The sequence below is a fragment of the Pinus tabuliformis genome, chromosome 3_1, assembly GCF_031772625.1.
Source record: "Pinus tabuliformis cultivar Carrire ecotype Pingquan chromosome 3_1, CPIR1, whole genome shotgun sequence".
Taxonomy (NCBI): Eukaryota; Viridiplantae; Streptophyta; class Pinopsida; order Pinales; family Pinaceae; genus Pinus; species Pinus tabuliformis.
Genome location: NC_142301.1, coordinates 860,887,805 through 860,909,080, shown reverse-complemented (window position 1 = coordinate 860,909,080; position 21,276 = coordinate 860,887,805). Strand labels below are relative to the sequence as shown.

General features: G+C 31.4%; 1 long non-coding RNA gene across 1 annotated transcript; it reads left to right on the top strand.

Moving 5' to 3' along the window:
• The first annotated feature begins 19,816 nt into the window (after window positions 1-19,816).
• Window positions 19,817-20,523, top strand: LOC149190300 (uncharacterized). The gene is made up of 3 exons (XR_016256481.1): window positions 19,817-19,936; window positions 20,092-20,159; window positions 20,235-20,523. It is a non-coding gene; the product is annotated as an uncharacterized LOC149190300 (long non-coding RNA).
• The last annotated feature ends 753 nt before the right edge of the window (window positions 20,524-21,276 follow it).

Genomic DNA, 21,276 nt, shown 5'->3' with positions numbered 1-21,276 from the left:
CTCTATATCTTAACGAGGATCTTATATATTTTCAATGATGGTATATCTTCTTTCTATCCATAGCTCTATGAATATGAAACTATACACATTAGTGTTACAATTCATGGATTGAAATCATCACATATGTAGCTAAAGGTTTGAAAAAATATGTTTCAGGGAGAGATAAACAATACCCTTGAGAGAATACTTAAATCTAGCATCAAGTACTTACACATCTCCCACTTAAATCTACCATAAAGCACTTACACATCTCCCTTATACAGGGATGTAGAGCACCAGTCATGCAGGTAGTAGACTTTAATATTTAATTATATTTATTGATTCTATCTTTTGGGATGTTTTTATAAAAAAACAGTTGAAAGATTGTTGATCTCATTTGTTCTTAATGTTGCATTTATCCATACTTCAATGATTAATAACAACATAAATGAAACTAGAAATTCTTCAGTTCCTATATATGAGAGATGCTTGTTAGCCTATATCTTGGTTTAATAAGAGTGCAAGGGACTTTTTTTATTTTAGTGCCATATTTTTATAAGCTTCCAAAAAAACATATTTAGACTCCAACATCATTTCTATAAAAAATTATTAACAACATAAATATAATTTATAAATTTTATGAGAATGTTAATGTGATTTTAGAATTTATTTTTAAATTATCCTTTTTTTCATTATAATTTATTTAAAATTTTGAATCCAATTGTATCCATTAACATTATAAAAGTATATATATGAATACAAAAATTGTTTGGAAATATAAATTATATATTGAGAATAAATAATTATTTAATTATGTTATACCAATCGAACTCTTAGTCACATATAATTAGTCAATCCATATATGTATATATTTTTTTAAATACTTATGATCTTTTTTTATAAGTTTGCAAATTTCTAGTAAAATAAAATAGAAAACATTTCATCATTTATTTTCTTATCATTGTCTAATCCAATTAATGTTTTTAACCAAATTGAGCCCCCTATTTATTTCATTTCATTGAGTTGTTTGGTCATTAAAATTTTCCACATGTATCATTCTTTATAAACTAGTTGGTTATAGATGTTTTTTTTCCTAATTTGTTAATTGAAGAACATTCATTATATGAGAAGATTACATTGGTTTATACAATTTTCTAAGATCCTTGTCTACTCACCCATACCATATTTGTTGGCGAGTAGGTAATTATCAACAAATATAGCCAATTACTGAATTTTTTTTTACTAAAACCAAAAAGACATGCTATATTAGAAGACCTTCAAGATCAAGATGCAAAAAACTACTATTACAAATCATATGAATTTACGGGGGCATGATGCTCTAGTGTATATCCTAGTGATGGAGGAGGCCTAATGTCATAGTGGACTTTCTTCTCCATATAGGCAGTATCCCTTCAAAGTGATACAATTTATGTTATAAAAGCCATTGTCTCCTTTGCATGCCAGCCAAACAATCGAGTATATGTGAATGGGTTCTTTCCAAATCATCGATGAAACTAATCATTGCATTATTGTATTCATGTTGGTATTTGTTGAGTTTCTCCATAGGTTGGGTGATATGTCTCAATTGGCTAATAAGATTGTATTGGGAGGAACTAGGTCCTCAATTCCAAGGGAGTGGACTAGAATGGGGTACAGGGTCTCACCATGCCCCAAATCTTCCATAAGGTGTCTTTCTTGTAAAACCCTCTATGGAGTTCCACTTCTAGCTCTATCTTATTGATGAAGAATTGTGCTCCAAGTTATATAACAATAGTTCCTACAAACCAAAAATATATTGCCACAAAGACAAACATGAATACACCTAAATAAAATTCCCCCATAGCCCAACTATGTACATCATAGAGATATACAAGGTGTCAAGGCTAACATTCACAACTTGAGAGGATAAGCACACCCAACACTCCATCAAAACACCAGAAACTTGAGGTGCTTTTAAAACAAGGACAACCCAGTGCTACTAGATGAACCTGTGTATTCTAGTTCACCCACTAACAAAATTGGTCGCGTCACCAAAAAATAAACCCTAGACTAATCCAAAACCCAGTAAAAAACCATGACATCGATCAAGAAAATGAAAGAGCGAATTTCCATGGGTAATTAATAATAAGGCCAAGACTAGTGAATTATGGTAGTTCCTAGCCCCCATAGAAACTAACACAGAGTTGATGACATCAATACATAGATAATGAACTTAGCTTAGTGATGTATAAACCATTGACATACCCCTCTCTACAAAAGACATCCTAGCACATCTCGTTGTTTCTCTAGTGTGTAGCATTTCACTAAGAGCATTATTTTTTTTACTCACTAGCATTATAAAACCATAAGGAAATTTCTTTTAAAAGAGTTAAAGGGGTTCTTTGATTGGACAAGATTGGAATGATCCTAGACTAACCCTATACCAGGGAAACTTGATCATTACAAAAACTCATAGAAGTCATTATAGAAGGTAATATTTCCCATATTGATGCTCAGTTGATCCTTAGTTCGCGCATGAAAAGCCAGAGGTGCCATGCTTGAACCAACATAGCTACTGCCACCTCCATCATCCTATTGCAGGTAATAAAAATTCCTCTCATAAATTAGCATAAATTCACATGTTCTTGCATGGTTGGGGGGTGTCAAGCCACCCATCCTTAATTATAGTTAAGGTCAAATTAATGCCATGGACCTCCCTGAGCCTCACTTCATGATGTTTTTTCAACCCCAATGGGAGGATATAGATGTGTATTACTTGCATGTCTATTTGTATATTAACTATTGATTTAACCATACACTATATTAAAGGGAGACCATATTGGGAAAAGGTGGAATGAGGAATGTGACATATAAGAATATGGTGGAAATTTAAAACACATTAGACATTTCTTTAATCTACATCATAATTATTTAATTTTTAGTCTTTCTACATAATCAATTATTGTGAAGGTATACTCCCATAAATAATTATATGTTATTTTTTTTTAATATATTTGGATGAGAGAGGGGTGCATTACATTTATAAATTGAAAAGAACATTGATTGTAGGATGATATTGATTGAATGATGTAAAAAAATAATTTATGGTAACTTTTCATGGCATGGTGTGGCTACATTGGTCAATGAAGTTGAACGTGATAGAGATACCAATAATATTTATAAAATGGATTAAAACATAAATATGGTAGCATATCCACCCATACTATTTAGTTTTGTTAATATTACATTGATTTATTTGGTGCATTTTTTCTTAATTTGCATAAATTTTAGGTATAAATATTTTTATCAATTGAGAATGTATTTTTTACATCTGTGACATTACACATTTAAAACACTATAAGTCTATGTGGTGTAGTGCCCAGAAATTCCACATGAAAATGTTGGATGAAAAGATGAAAACTTCTAATATTGGGATTTTCAAGGTATTTCAGATTACTAATCTTTCCTTTAGAAGTGATATACATCCAGAAGTCTCGCAAAATAGATACTATTATTTGCAAGATACACTGAGTGTGATTTAAATCCTTCAAAACATTTTTGTTTGATGCAAATGATAGAAGCTTCAAATGAATGAATGTCATCTTGACAAAATTGTTGCTGAACATACTAGTGGATTTAGCATGGTTAATACAATCAATATTAAAATTCCATGTGATGTTGTAAACTCATATGGTGGCTTCGCCCCACGCCTGACTCACATCACTCTCTATTTCCAAAGACCCAGTTTCTCTACTATAAATAAAAAATAGGTGCAATCCTTGGAAATACAACACAAAATTTTAGACAACAAGAGTATGATTTAAATTACAACATAAATTAAGATACAATACAATGTCTTAGACATTCTAAGTTATTACAACATTTATTTCTAGTGCACCGTAGCAAAGATGATATATCTCATTCCAAATCCTAGCTTGAGCATTTACCATGTACAATTTATGGGAAACAATAGTGTAGGCTATCAAGGAAGCTCGCTAACTATCCTAGGTGCATCAAATGCTGCACTACAAGCTAGAATCACACAAAATTTCAAAGTTGGAACATTTTATTTCATATAATTAGTCCTAAAGGATGTTTATCTAAAATTTCATCAAACAATCTCCATTAGCCTCAAATGTTGCAGTTATTTTCTAAGGATTTGTCTCACAAACCTTAGTTCTTGCAACATGTTAATTCTAGTACTCCAATAATTCTCTTAATTTTATTTCACACTAGCCCTAGTGCCTGTAGTTAAATTTAATGTTTAAATTAAAAATAAATTTATTAATTTTCTTTTTATATATATGGGGGGAACAAAACAATCCATCAACAGGATACTTATCTTGCCTTTTATAGTATTCTAGGGAATATTTTTATCTTACTCAGATATATTTTATGCACATAACGTTTCATGATTCTTCAGTAGATTTGATTGTAACTTATGGGACATATACTTTTTTATTTCGTATTATGACTCGTTCTTCTAATGTAAGGAAAATTTAATTTGAGACTATGAATTAATTAATAATTTGGATTTGACCAGTAATACTTATGGGAATACAACCATTATAGGTAACAACACCTCACCCAATATGGCTCTATTCATGTTAAGGCTAGTGCCATTATGAGAGGATCCTTCTTAGACATGTGTCTGACCTAAGGGAAATTTATCTATGGTTCTTTATGATTCATTATTGTTAATCATGATTGTTATGAAAAATGGTAAGTTAATCTTTACAAGTAAATAGTTTGTTGTGTGGAAAATGGCACATGGGTTATAATTAATGCTTAATCTCGAGTTGGTTGGTATTTGTTTGATATTATAACAATATCTTCTCTACCATTATTTCTAAGTTTCAAATAAGTTCTATCCAACAAGTATTATAAATAGGAAGTAACAATTGGAAAAATATTTTTTGCTAAGTGTTAAATTTTTCCAATTTGTTATGTCTCTATGTATAAAATTTTTAGTCTCTATAGGTACTAGGAATTACCATAGTTTTTCATTTGCTTGATCAATATTCTAGTGGATTATGGGGGTTTTGTATGCTCCTGGGTTTATTTCTAGTGTTGGGGCCAATTTTATTAGTGGGTGGACTAGAATACACATGTTGGTCTAGCGGCATTAGGCTGTCCTCATTCTAGAAGGTTGATAATTAATCCACACTATCACTAGTGAGTGTTCAAGATTGTTGATAAATGCAACATAGGTTTGATTGGATTGTATCCACATAATGATTCAAATGTCATGAGCATAGTTTTAGAGTAAACATTATCACTTTCTATTTTTCAATGCGGTTATTAAGGTCATCATACATCTATTGCCAATTATCCATTGCATATATCATTATGTAGTTCATTAGAATTATACAAGATATTATCACCATTAATGTCATACCTGTACTTCTTTTCTGATTCCCAAAAGGCACCATTTCCACAACCTTCAACTCTAATACCACTTGTCACATCCCTCGTAACCTTAAATAAAAACATGTAGGATTATAAAAATTTTACACAATTTACCGACATTTAACTTTCAAAATTATTATTCCATATTACTTCATTAACCATTAGATAGAATCTTAAACATTACATAAAGTAACTTTAGTAAAGGAATAGTGGGTTACATAACAAGTAACAACAACTTGTGTAGCATATTAAAATAAATTTCCCCTTGTAACCTTGCATCTATTCCATACCCACATGTAAATTTCAAAATTTCTATTCCATATACATTCATTAACCATTAGATAGAATCTTCAACATTACATACAGGAACTTTAGTAAAGGAATAGTAAGTTACATAAAAATTGACAACCACTTTTGTAGCATATTAAAATAAATGTCCCCTTGTAATCTTGCATCTATTCCATGATTCTTTTAAGTCAATTATTTCAACACATACTTGATAATATAAATGTCACATCATGAAAGGAGTTAACATAATTATAATGGAAAAATAAGAAAACACATCATTGAACATCGATATACCCTGGAAACCCCAGAGGATGAAAACCAAAAAATGTTTAATTTTATTAAACTCTCACGAGGGTGTTCACCCCATACTCAATCGCTTGTAAGGGAGTCCATCCCTTGATTATTTTTATAAAATATTACAAAGAAATATAATCTTAAATACAATGTATCTATCTAGAGTCTATTGCAAGCATAATGATATCATTTACCCACAAATCCTTTGTCTAAGTCTTTGTGATTTGGTTGTTCCCATCAGTGGATTTTCCTACAAGTGACATCTCTCAATCAACACAGATCATTATTTTTTACCTTCCAAAATGTTAAACATAATTTATCCTTTAAATAAGTCACAATCCTTCCCTACCATCATTGTCGTCAATAAAATTCGATATCAAGGTTAGATAAAGTATTAATCAACAAATAACCAACATTTATTACCATTGCTTGAAAATCTATTTGTGTGCATAAATAAAATATAAACCAAATGTCATGACATTCCTTCTTTTCCTATCATTAGATATATACCACACTAACTATATTCCCCTCACATAAGTCAACATTTTTTCTATAGAAAACCACTATAACAGTCCTTATTCTTTTAAAGGTAACTATCACAATAGATATTGTTTTCCCATGCAAATACACAAACTTTTCACAATTGTATGGATATGCATAATATTTTCTCAAAGGAAGATAATGTAATATTTATTCCAAATGCATAATCTTTCCATAAGAGAGCTAACCTAAACTTTTATGCAAATGCATAATCTTTTTAGAAGAAAAGCTAACATAATCTTGTTTGAAAATGCATAATATTTCCAGAAGAAATCTATTCAAAATAGATATTGTACATGTATATACATGCTCTTTTCGAAAATAAAGCTAACATGATAGTTGTTTTTTCTTGAATGCAACTACTTGTTCTTTCTGAAACAAATTAACCTAAAGGAAGCTAATGTAATATTTATTCCAAATGCATAATCTTTCCAAAAGAGAGCTAACCAAATCTTTTATGAAAATGCATATAATTTATAGAAGAAAAAATTACATAATATTGTTTGAAAATGCACAATATTTCCCAAAGAAATCTATTCACAATAGATATTGTACATGTATATACATGGTCTTTTCGAAAATAAAGCTAACATGATAGTTTTTTTCTTGAATGCAACTACTTGTTCTTTCCAAAAAAATTAACCTAATAGCTATTCTTCTTGCACGTGAAACACATTCTCATTTTCAAAGGAAGTTAAATAAACATTGCATGCAAGCAAACATTCTTTTGAAGCAATACAATGCACAACAAGCACTTATTTCATGCATGCAAATACACTTTCCTCTTTTCAATATGGTAGAAAAATAGATAAGTATTCTCTCTAAAAGAAACTAATTCATGATGGCTATTGTTTTGTGTATTTCACACGCATTCCTTTCTTAGCAATATAACTATTATTTACTTTCATATAAGCACATGTTCTTCTTTCAAGAAATCTATATAATAACTATTCTTTCATGCAAAATTATTTTCAAGAAATCTTACTCGATAACTATCATTTCCATGTATGTCATACATACTTTATTTTCAAGAAAATTTATCCCATTTTGCTTTTTCTTTCATGCATGTAAAATTAATTTATTTCCAATAAGTCTAACTTAATAACCATTTTTATTTTTTTTATCTTCCTATTTTTGCATGAAAGACTTATTTCCTTTTCAAAAAACTATCACAATCGTCTATTCTCTTTCTATAAACAAATGTGTACTTCTTTTACCGAAAGGAATTAATAGAATGCATACTATGTATAGGCATAAAATTATTATTATTTTTTATAATAGCTATAGTTTTTTTAGTATTGAGAGAATTATAGTAATTAGATATTCTTTTATGCATGTAGTGACACATCTCTTTCAAAGGAATCATACAAAATACTTCTACTTTTCGTGCATGTGAAGAACATCTTTTTGCATGCAATAAGTATTCCCTTTTCCAAAGTCCAATGCATAGGAACCATGCACATATCGGAAAGGCTACTACTATAAATAGTCAAATTATGACACACAAATAACATGGGATTAGATGCTAGGTTTCCTCCATAATTTATACTTTGAATAGTTTTCCATGAAATAAAGAAAAAAAGCTAGAGAAGGAATCCATTAGTATGAAACCAAATGTATCACATTTCTGTGTATTTCAATGTCTATTATATATTCATGTTCCTATGGAAAAGAGGATAAGTAGGAATCCTCGAGTATCAAAAAAAAATTTGTTACATATATTGTGACTTCTAAAACTTACAAGATCCACATTCAAGAAAAACAAAGGATTGTAGTGAATAAATATGTGAATTTTGATTAGGATGCATGGTCCTCAAGATCACATGAAATTTCTTTGGTTACTTAGGGGAGTGAGAAGGTGGTTGGGAAAAATTATGATATGGATGTAAAATATGGGTTAGATATATACACACAAAAGGAAAGTTGACTAAAGGTTACATCTTTACCCTTTATTTCATCGTAGAAGATACAAATATGGATGATTTAAACATTGAATATTTTAATGAACATCTAAGAGCATCCAAATTATTTATGAGGCCATGTATGCCTCTTGCGATATATGTTAACAATATTTCATGGAATTATTCCACTAGTGAGCATTCAAATTTTTTAGAGGTGGTCTATTGTGGTCCCTTAATGTGGAGTGGTGTTTGGGATATGGTTCTTTGCAGGCCATTATGTATTTATTTCAAAAGCATTCTGGCTAAAAAACATTCAAAATAAAGTGCAATGGATATTTAGATGGAGATTATTCTTTTACCTAAAAATATTTTCCTCATTTAGAAGAAGTATTAGATTTTGTGTTCCTATCAAAGTGTTTAAACTATGTTAATGGTAAAATTAATGTTATGTGGAGTTAATCATGAAACCTTAATACCTTTGTTATATGCTAGACTATTTTGGTTGCTCAACATTTAGATATCTTACTATAGATGAATATTTTCCTTATGCTTGTAGAGGTGGATTTTGGCCCTAAACCCATCTAGATTTGGGAAGATATCACATGTTTCACTATCATCTACATTATATTAACAAGCACTAGGAGTAAAGGCACTTCCCCCTACGAACACCACAAGCACATGTGATAGTCTAAGATGTTGAGTGGCTGTATTGAGGTATTATTGCATGTAGAGTGTAATACATGGATTTTGTTTCAAATTAGGACATGCTGAGGAGCGTTAAATGTTGGAGCCTTTTTTAGAGAGCACAAAACCATGTAATGAGGAGGGATTGAAATGTGGAGCTTTATCTTCGAGACCCCACCACTTTGGAGGTGGCTTCCAATCACTGCATGATGCATGTACATATTTGATAAATTACCATTGATGTCAATATACCCTAATAAATTATATTAGGTTTTTGTGCACTTGGTCCATTTCATATTGTCGGCATAACTCACATACCTTATAAAATGAGGAGAGTGTCCTCATTCTTGCAATGTAGTCACTAGATAATCCATGTCTTCCTGTTGTTATAATATTGTAGTCCTTTTCTTTTGTGATGAAAGGGTTATAGATTATATGGACTATGGGCACGAGGGTTTGTGTGAAATAAAAATTATAGAAGTATTAGAGAACTAGAATTGACATGTTGCAAGAACTAAGGTTTGTGAGATATATCCTTATAAAATAACTGCAACATTTCAGGCTAATGGAGGTTGTGTCATGTAAGTTTAGCTAAATATCCTTTAAGACTCATTTTATGAAAGAAACTTTCCAACTATGAAATTATTTGTGTTATTCTAGCTTGTAGTGGAGCCTTTGGTGCACCTAGGATAGCTTAGTGAGATTCCTTAATAGCCTACAATATTGTTGCCCATAAATTGTATATTTTAAATTCTCTAGCTAGGATTTGGAATGAGCTATATCGTCTTTTCTTGGGTGCACTAGAAATAAATATTGTAATAACTTAGAATGTATAAGGCATTGTATGTTATCCTAATTCATGTTGTAATTTGAAGTGTACCCTTGTTGTCTAAAATTGCACATTGCATTTCTAAGGATTGCACCTATTTTATGATTTATAGTAGATAAATTGGGTATTTGGAAATTGAGAGTGATGTGAATGGGGGTTGGGGCAAAACAATGATATGAGCTTCCAACATCACATGGAATATTAATATTCATTGTATTAACCATGGTAAGTCCATTACCATGTTCAACAAAAGTTATATTCAGATCACATTCATTCATTTGTAACTTTCACCTTTTGACATCGAACAAAAATGTTTTGAAGGATTTTAAGTCCCACTAAAGTATATCTTGCAAATACTAGTATCTATTTTGAGAGACTTCTTGATATATATCACTTCTAAATGAAACATTAGTAATCTAAAATGATTTGAAATTCTGAATATTAGAAGTTTTCATCTTTTCATATAACCTTTTGTCATGGAATTTGTGGCCCTTACACCACATAGACTCATAGTGTTTCAATTATGTAATGTCACAAATGTAAAAAAAAGCATTCTCAATTCATAAAAATATTTATACCTAGAATATATGGAAATTGAGAAAAGACACACAAAATAAACCAATATAATATTTAAAAAACTAAATAGTATGGGGGGATATGCCATCCTATTTATTTTTTAAGCCATTTTATAAATCAATTTGTTTCTCTGTATTATTGGTATCCCTCTCACGTTCAACTTCATTTACCAATGTAGGCACACCATGCCATGCTAAGCCATGATAAGTTACCATAAATTGTTTTTTTTCCATCGTTCAATCCATACCACCATGCAATCAATGTTGTTTTCAATGTATAAATGTAATGCATCCCACTCTCATCCAAATATATTAAAATAAAAAATTAACATACAATTAGTTACGAGAGTATACCTTCATAATAATGGATTACATAGAAAGACTAAAAATTAAATAAGTACGATGTAGATAAAAAAATGTCAAATGTGTTTTAAATCTCCACCATCTGCTTACATGTCTCATTCCTCATTCTAATTTTCCCCAATAGTTGCTCCCCTTAATATGGTGTATATTTAAATCAATAATTAAGATAAAAATAGACATTCAAGTAACACACATCTATAGCCTCCCATTGGGGTTGAAAAACATCATGAAGAGAGGCTCAAGGACGTCCATGCCATTAATTTTACCTTAATTATAATTAATGATGGGTGGCCTGTGACCCTCCAACTATGCAAGAACATGTGAATTTATGGTAATTGATGAGAGGAATTTTTATTAATTACAAAAAGATGATGGAGGTGGTAGTAGCTATGTTGGTTCATGCATGGCACCTCCGGCATTGTTTGCTTGAATTCGGGATCAACTGATCATTAATATGGGAGATTTTACCTTCTATAATGACTTCTATGAGGTTTTACACTAATCAAGTTGACCTGGTATAGGGCGAGTCTAGGATCATTCCAATCTTGTCTAATCAAAGCACCCGTTTAGCTCTTTAAAAGAAATTTCCTTGCAATTTTACAATGCTAAGTGATAGAAAAAATAATTCTCTTAGTCAAATGTTACATAGTAGAGAAACAATGAGATGTGCTAGGATGTATTTGGCACAGAGGAGTATGTAAATTGTTTAGACATCACTAATCTAGGTTCACTATCTATGTGTTGATGTCATCAACTCTGTGTTAGTCTCTATGGGGTCTAGGAACTACAATAATTAACTAGTCTTAGCCTTATTCTTAATTACCCATGAACATTCACTCTTTCATTTTCTTGATCAATATTATGGTTGTTTACGAGGCTTTGGATTAGCTTAGAGTTTATTTTTTTTGATGGGGCGAATTCTATTAGTGGGTGAACTAGAATACATAGGGTCATCCTTATTTTAAAGGTTCATCGAGTTTCTTGTGTTTTGATGGAGGATTGGGTGTGGTTATCCTCTCAGGTTGCGAATCTTAGCCTTGAAACCTTGTATATTTCTTTCAAATACACATTTGGTTTATGGGGGTATTATATCTAGGTGTATTCATGTTTGTTTTTGTGGCAATAGTTTTTTGGTTTGTAGGAAGTATTGTATATTGCTTGGAGTTCAATACTTCATCAATGAGGTAGATATAGAAGTGGAATTCCAGAGAGGGTTCAATAATAAATATACTTTGCGGGAGGTTTGGTGCATCATGAGACCTTGGACCCCATTCCATCCTGCACCCTTGGGGTTGAGGACTTGAGACATATCAACAAACCTATGGAGAATCTCAATAAAGACCAATGTGAAGAGAAGAATACAACTATTCTTTTGATAAATGATTTGGAAAGAAACCATTCACATATGCTTGATTATTTTCATAACATGCAAAGGGGACAATAGCAATTATAACATAAATTGGATCACTTTAAAGCGCATCTACTGTGACATTAGGCCTCCTCCATCACTACTGTCTAGATTGTAGCATCTTGCCCCTGTAAATTCATATGGTTTGTAATGATAGTAAGTTACATCATGATCTTGCAGGTCTACTAATATAATGTGTCTTTTTTGGTTCTAGTAAATTTATTTTTTGGTAATTCGTTATGTTTTTTGATAATTACCTATTTGCCAACAAATATGGTATGGGTGAGCACTTATGATATAATGAAAGTTATTAAATTAACAAAAAAAAAGAAAAAAACATCTATATCCATGCAAGAGAGATCACTAGTTTATAAAGAATGATACATGTGGAAAATTTTAATGACCAAACAACTAAATGCAATGACATAAATAGGGTGCTAAATTTGTGAAAAACACTAATTGGATTAGAGAATGATAAGAAAATAAACGATGAAATGTTTTCTATTATATTTTACTATAAATTTGAAAACTTATAAAAAAAAATTATAAGTATTTAGAAACAAATAATATACATATATGGATTGACTGATTATATGCAACTCTGAGTTAGATTGGTATAAAATAGTTAAAGAATCATGCATTCTCAATATATAATTTATAGTTGCAAATAATATTTGGATTCATATATATACTTTTATAAAGTTAGTGGATACAATTGGATTCAAAATTTCAAATAAATTATAATTAAAACAAGATAATTTGAAAATAATTTCTACAATCACATTACCATTCTCATAAAATTTATAAATTAAATTTATGTTTATAAGAATTTTTTATAGAAATAATGATGGAGACTAAACATGTTTTGTTGGAAGTTTATAAAAATATGGCACTAAAATAAAAAAAATTCCCTTGCACTCTTATTAAACAAAGATATAGACTAACAAGCATCTACCATATATAGGAACAGACTAGTTTCTAGTTTCATTTATGTTGTTATTAACCATTGAAGTATGGACAAATGTAACATTAAGAACAAATTGAGATCAACAATCTTTCAACTATTTTTTTATAAAAGCATCCCAAAATATAATATCAATAAATGGAATATTAAATATTAAATTCTATTGGTTTCATGATTAGTTCTCTACATCCCCTGTATAAGGGAGAAGTGTAAGTAATGGATGCTAGATTAGGTATTCTCTCAACGATATTGTTTGTCTCTATCCGAAACATGTTTTTTCCAACCTTTATATACATGTGACGATTTGAATCCATGAATTGTAACACTATTTTGTATAGTTTCATATTATAGAGCTATGGATATAAAGAAGATATATTGTCATTGAAAATATATAAGGTCCTCATTAAGATATAGAAAAACGATATAGAAAAGTTCTTAAAAATTGTTTGGTGAGCTATCACCTTCTTAACTAGTTCTTTCATGTATACTACTATGCTTGATTCCATCAAGAGTAAAAAAACACACAAACTTATGAGTCATGTCAAACTTATTGGAAACTCTAGATCTTTGAACTTAGAGGCCACTAATTATGTGTTTTCACGAAATATCCACACACTAGAAATAGAAGTTGAAGGGGGTGAGATTATACCAATCATATATCTATCTGTAATGGATAAAAATGTATAGGGATGAATAGAGAGTCAAACATGGATCTTGGTCTAGATTGTGCAATGTAGGGATTGTTTGAGGTAATGAAAACTAATTGTCACTATGTTGTTTTCAACTAGTCATAGATTCAGTTTAGTTGAAATGTCGACATACAAATTAAATTGCTCCCCTATCTTTAAAGAATATTTTTTTTTGCTCAAATATATCTATATTAGTATAAAATAATATAATACCAAAAAAAAACTTTTATTTTATGCCTCTTCTCTAAAACAATTAACATCTACAATTTTATTTTTTTTTATGAAGATCGGGTAAAAAAAATCTTCTTAGTTATTTATGTCGTTATTTGAATTATGAGTATTTTAGAATTTATAATTTAAAAAAAATAAAATATAGATTGAAACATTTATCAAGGTTATTTAGAACTAAACAATATTATCTAGAATTTTGTAATAGTTTTTGCATTTTGGTCACGATCTAATGTTGTGGGGAAAACAGATATGAGGAATATCTATTTCTATGTAGCAATATTTATCATATTATTTGTATGATTTTATGTGATAAAAAAATTATATTCAACACCCTTAACATTGTAATGTTAGAAGACATCAATGCATTCTCTCAATCTAAATCTATTATGCTAATAAATTGGTTACACCTTTTGACTTGCAAAAATTTCCTAAGTTTTGTACCCACAAAAGAGGGTTGTGCGTAAAAATATTTGATTTGGATTTAAGATAGATCTAGGTTTGTTCACCTACACAATAAATTACCTTGTGTTGCCTACAATGTTTTGGTTGAAAGGAAAAAAAAGTTGTTAAAAAAAGACAAATTCCAAAACAAATGTAAAATGGCAACAACAAACACTTCATTGAAAGGGAATCCATATAATTATGAAATATTTGTAATATATTCATTTTAAAATATTTAAATAAATATTACTCAACATCAAGTCGTCTTCGAGTGTTGTTTACAAAAATGGCCTAAATCTATTTACACAAATATGATTGAGGGTAAAATAAATAACCAAAAAGATATTCCTCCATAGAGTCACACATGTTCAATGAGATACATTTATAGAAAATAAACCAAATGAAAACTCGATTTAAAATAAATAAATTTCTAATAAAAGATCCATAGAATAAGCATTTCATGGTGTATAGTCATATATATGACCTACACAATCATTAACCAAGTTAGACCATTCCTTTGCCAAAGATATATTTACCCACATAAATTTACTTAAAATAGATCAAATGATATTGACACAATATTTTTTTTAATAAAAATCTATATATCTCGTAAAAGGACCATGTTTCCCATACATAGTGAAATTATATATATATATATATATATATATATATATATATATATATATATATATATATATATACATATATATAATATATATATAATAACCCTAATTTTTCCCTTTCTAATTTAAAATTATTAAGAATCTATTTAAACAATGTAAAACAATAATATAATATATAGAAAATTTTCCTATCATAGTCATACATGCTATGAAAATAAAATCATGGGAAGTAATTCTCAATGAAAATAAAATGCAAAAACACTCGAATTAGCATCAAATGAATCAAATGAAACCCCATATTTGTTTTCCTTCTCATTTAAAATTTTCAATGATCTATTCAAACAAAATACAACCCCCTTGTCCTCTTCGTTATCTGTGAAAAATCTATGTGGAAAACAACACAAGTTTTAAAGATTCAACACTCTAAAGGTTTTAGCATAAATTCATGGTTCTCCCAATGGAACTTAGGCAATAGATATTCATGAGCAAAGATGAGAGATGCTAGTTCAAAAAATCCATTTTGCAATAAATTCCAATGAGAATATTTCTTCAAATGATAAATAAATTAAAAATGTGTATGCATATTGTGAAAAAAACTTTTAAGGGTCAAAATAGGCCCTACCTCATTCCATCCCTCTGTCCCTATGTCTTTCTCTCTCTCACTCCCTATAACTCTTGTTATCTCTCTCTCTCACATTGTTTCTCAATCATTCTCTATCTTTGTCTCTATCAATATATGACCATCTCATTCTCTCCCTTACTCTCTCTTACTCTCTCTTCCCCTCTTTCTCTCTCTTTCCTCCTCTCTCACCATCACCCCCTTTCTACCTCCTCCTCCCTCCCCCTTGTATCATTCTCTCTCTTGCCATCCCCCTTTCTCTCTCTCCCTCTTTCTCTATTTCTCACTTTCTCTCCCTCACTCTTCGTATCTCCCTCTCTCATTATCTCCCAATATTTGTCTTTCTCACTCTCAAAATGGCTCTATCTCCCTCTCTCATTATCTACCAATATTTGTCTTTCTCACTCTCAAAATGGCTCTTTCTCATAGACTCACTGACATTATATCCTCCTCACTCTCTCTCTTTGTAAAACTCTTCCCCTCTCTCCCCTTCTCTCCTTTTCCCACTCTCTCTTGCCCACTCCCTCTCTCATTCCCTCTCCACCCTCTCTCTAATTCCCTCTCTCCATCCCTCTCTCCTTTTCTCTCTTTCCCTCGCTCAATCTCTCTAAGTCACTCTCTTTTTCTCTCTCTCTCTCTCTCTCTCTCACATTCACTCTCACTGCCTCTCTCTCCCCACTCTCTACCATTTTAAGTATTTCTTTCCCTCTCTCTCCTTTCTCTCTCTCTACCCCTCCTCCTCCCTCCCTCTCCCTCTCTTTCCTACTCTCTCCCTTTGTCTCTCATTCTCCCCCTCTCTCATTCTTTCTCTCTCTCCCATTCTCTCTTGAATCCACCCCTCTCAATACGGCCCCATCTCTCTCCCCCCTTCTCCCTCTCTTTGTGTTTCCTGCTTTCTCTCCCCCTTTCTCTATCCTCTCTCCCTCAATATTTTTATCTCTCATCATATTTCTCATTCTCTCTCCCCTAACTATCTCCCCTCTTTTTCATTCTCTCTCGCCCCTTACTCTCTCCCTATCTTAACATAACATCATAACATCTATATCCCAGTCTCTCACATTCTCGTCACTCTCTTTCTAATTCTTCCCTCTCCTGCTATCCCTCTATGTCACCATCACCACACCCCGTCTCACCCGTAATCCTAAAAGCCTAAAGACTTAAATCTAATTTATAAACTTGACTTGACTTAATATTACTTAGCATTAAGTGAAACTAATTCTTTTAACAAACATATATAGTCATAATATACAATTTTGTAGACATTATAAACTTGAAATCTGTTTTAAAATATTAATATAATAATTACACCCCATTATGATATTTGAAGTGCAAATTAAAAAATTAAAAATAGAGATATACATTCTAGCAATTTAAAAAAAATACATTCTAACATGAGTATTTTTTATAAAACAATAATAATACATTATTTAAATATATATTAAATAAATATACATTTTCATACTTAAAAGGAGAGAGATTCACAAAAAAAAACAATAACTAACATAAATAAAATAATAAATTAATATTACATTACACGAAAAATATATATTTCATCATAAACTCAATTAAATGAGTTTTATAATGAAAAAAATAAAAAAGTATATAATTATACAAAATAAAAATTTAATCATAATCACAAAATCCTTTTTAATATCTATAAAAGATACAATAAAATAATTTTAGATTTGTTTCCTACAATATTTCATATTAAAAATGACAGGTTTAAACCAACTAAAGTAAAACTAATAATGGAGAAAATATTTAATGAATGCTGTAACAAGGCCCCAAATATATACTCCATTTGTAGAAAAAAGGTAACTCCATTTGTAATGGACCGAACGTTAGACTTGCCCAATGACAAGATAATGGACGGAATGAACGGAAAGCATGGGAGTTAGAAAATTTCCCATCCGAGGATTTCTGGAACGAACAAGAGCGACATTTGGTTCGTTGTTGTTGTGACATAGGAGGCCGAGATTGAACAAGGCTTGTTAAAATATAGAAATGTAATCAAGAATCATATGATGAAATGTAATGAGGATAGAAAGAAACGAAAGAAATGTTGGTCATGGGTATGGATATGTAAGGAGGATACACAAAAACGATTTCAAATAAAGAAATGTTTGTCATGAATAAGGAAAGGCCGCTTAAAAGACTAAAAGTAGGGATATACGTTAAGTAATTTAAAAAATATATATAGTAACCTGATTATTTTTGATAAAATAATAAGAATGTAATATTTAACTGCATGTTAAATAAATAAATAAATAAAATCACAAAACAAATATTATCTAATATAAATATAATAATAAATTAAAAAAAAAATTATCATAATGACAATTAAATACATTTTAATATATATACAGGAAGTGATAAGAAAATTCAATATAATAAAATTAGATAAGGTTAAACAAAGCTACACTTAAACTAATAATGTACAAACTGAATTTAATTTTGTAAAAGGAAATGCTTATTGAATTTGTAAAAACAATTTACTTACCTTTAATGGGAGAACAGAACAACCATAGATTTGAAGAGAAGAACCTCAGATTTGGACCTTAACGAGATGGTGGAAGGAATTGAGTTGAAATGGTGGATTTCTTGAATGGCCAATTTCCACTTGAGCAACATATCATAGAAACAGATCAAGGAATTTGACTCTCAAGTCTTTGATTGATTGGCAGAATAAACACCGCCGCACAAAATGGACAAGGAACATCCTTAACGCACATGCTGAACACACATGCACATAGATCATATGCTTTATAAACATCTAAACACACACATGCATAAGCTTTAAGGCCTTCATATATGTGTTGCACCCCATTGTAGTATGATATGTAATGGGTGTATGAGATTTATAATGGCTTCTTTCGATTTTTGTCAAATAAACACCGCCGCACAGGATGGACAAAGAGCATCATGAACACAAGGTGCATATGCTTTAACGCGTTCATTAATATGTTGAACGCATTGTAGTCGCTGTATGAGATCTGTAATGGCTGTATGATATCTGTAGTCGTTGTATGCGTTTGCGGGTTTCAGAATCCTTACCTTTTGTGTTTTCTTGATTTCAGTTTTTAGAATCTTTTTAGCTTTTGTGCTTTATTGATTTTGCGCTTTTCCGCTTTTGTGCTTTCTTGATGTGATTTTTTTGATGTTGTAGTTATCGTTTCTAAATCCCTGCACCTTGTTTTTTCCGAGCCTTTTTTTGAGTTTTTCTTTATAACGTATTTGATGCTGTAGTTATCATTTCTAGAATCCTTGCACCTTGTTTTTTCCGAGCTTTTTTTTTGTCACACTCTCCCATACTAAGTAAATTTTTTTTAATGTTACATGGTAATCTTTACCTTAATAAAGCATGGTAGTTACATTACTTGATATTAAACACAGAAATAAACTTATAACACAAAGCAGCGGATTCTTCAACCTCTATTTGTAATAAAGTAGCGGCACAAATTAAAGTTGATTCCATACATATGTGGCATGTATATAGTCTGCATGCAAACAATGTTAACCAGTATGATATTCGTTGACTAAGGTTATATGGTTATATATATATGCATGGCGTTCATTTACATAAACCCTTTAAAATGTTTCCGCCACTATGAAGCCTTCGGAACATATACATTGCACAGAGTTCAATTATCATTAAATAGCAACAGCTACCGTTCGGATTTCCATATCCCGAACTTACCTGCATTCAATACATTCGTCCGGCCTCTACATTGGGTACCAGCTGTTCAAACCTGCGTCGTCCATTTGGCGAGGTAGACGGTGCGATGGCGCTTGGCCATGTGCTCCCGGAGCTCGATGTGTTACGGCCTGGCACCTCGGTGAACGTTGATTTCGCGCCCAACTCCACCGGCTATCGGACGGTAACTAAGGCTTATGGCAGATCAACGGAGGAAAACTTGCCACGAAACGGTAAGAGGTATGGAAAGTTTATAAACCCATTCCCTTTCTATCGGACTCTATTATTCATTTGGTCAAGCGACGAACTGCTGTAGCTCTGTAACCCTGTGTAAATCTCATACATTTTCCAGCTGCTGTTATGGCTACGAGATGGTTCATGTATGCGTTCAATTAAGGTTTACAACGCTTCAATACTTGCTAGCTGGTAATACACTAAGTCTCCCTCTATTTCTAAACTGTTACAGTTCTTTCATCTGCAACGATTTCCAGCTAATATTCTACAGTGTTAGTTTTTATTTTACATCTGCTCCATTCTGCATTTCGTTCTCGGGTCTAATTGATTATTAGTTGCTGGTTCAGGTAAAGGCTGTCGTCGAATATTGAGGGCAAGGGTAGCTTTCTACATGCTGCCGGCCGTCCTTAACCAGGTATGTATAATACTGTTGGTTATTTCACATTCTCTTCATTCGAATCGAAGTCTGAATCCTGCTTCCCTTGAGCAGGGAAGTCAGTCATTATCCATTTCGATTCGGCTCCCGCACAACCAGGGTTCTCTCTCTGGCAATAAGACGGCTTCTTGCCTGCTCAGGCAGGACCCCATTGTCGGGAAGCACAACAATCTGAGCTTCGTTTGATTAGTCCAGGGGTTATTTGAAATGTTTATTTTAATCTTAAGCCATTCGGCTCGTTTTGTCTACGGACAAATGTTTGTGAATGAACTTATAGTTTTGAATCTGTTATAGACTGTTTAATACTTTCCTGTATACAATGAGGTTAACCTTTCAAGTTCAGTTGTTCACATTCTCCTGTTTACAGTCCTCTCGGGTGGATTTCATCTTCTGTTCCAAGTTTAATATGCAGAGTTTTTCTACGCAGAATAATTATTACACGGTTATGAAGTTCCATTACCGTTGTGATATCGTATTAATGTTATGAGGTTCACTACTGATATGTTATTGTGTTACGGTTATGATATTTCTGTTATATGATGTATTTTGGTTTGGTGTGTTTGATTGATACCTTGCGGGCTTGTACTCATTCCCGTCCAACTTTGTAGCTGAGGGTTTACTTAAGAATCGGACTGAGGAGTGCATATACCACAGATATCATACTATCCTTGTCGTGCATATTGTTTATTTATATAATAGTCAAAATACGTTTTGTTTGGAATATGTAACCCGTGCATGCAAAAGTTACAGGGTTCGATTCATACCTTATGAGGTTCTTACCGCTCTCCGGTTACGGCTATCCAGGTCGGGGTTCGGTCCGCATTTATGTTTCTCTATTTTATGTAAACAACGTTATCGTTTATCTGTTCTCATCTTGTTGCGAGACTTACCAGTCCGCCTTATGTGAATGCGTATTATAAGTTTCTATTCAAGATGCATGTTCTATTTCACTCGATTCTTGCTGTACAGAACGTATATTTCGTTTGCTTGACTTGTAAAATAACACAGAGGGTCTACGAAACCCCCCTTCCATATTTCTAACCATCACTCAGATAATAAGGACTTGTTTATTCTGATTTGTATCTTAATGTTATTT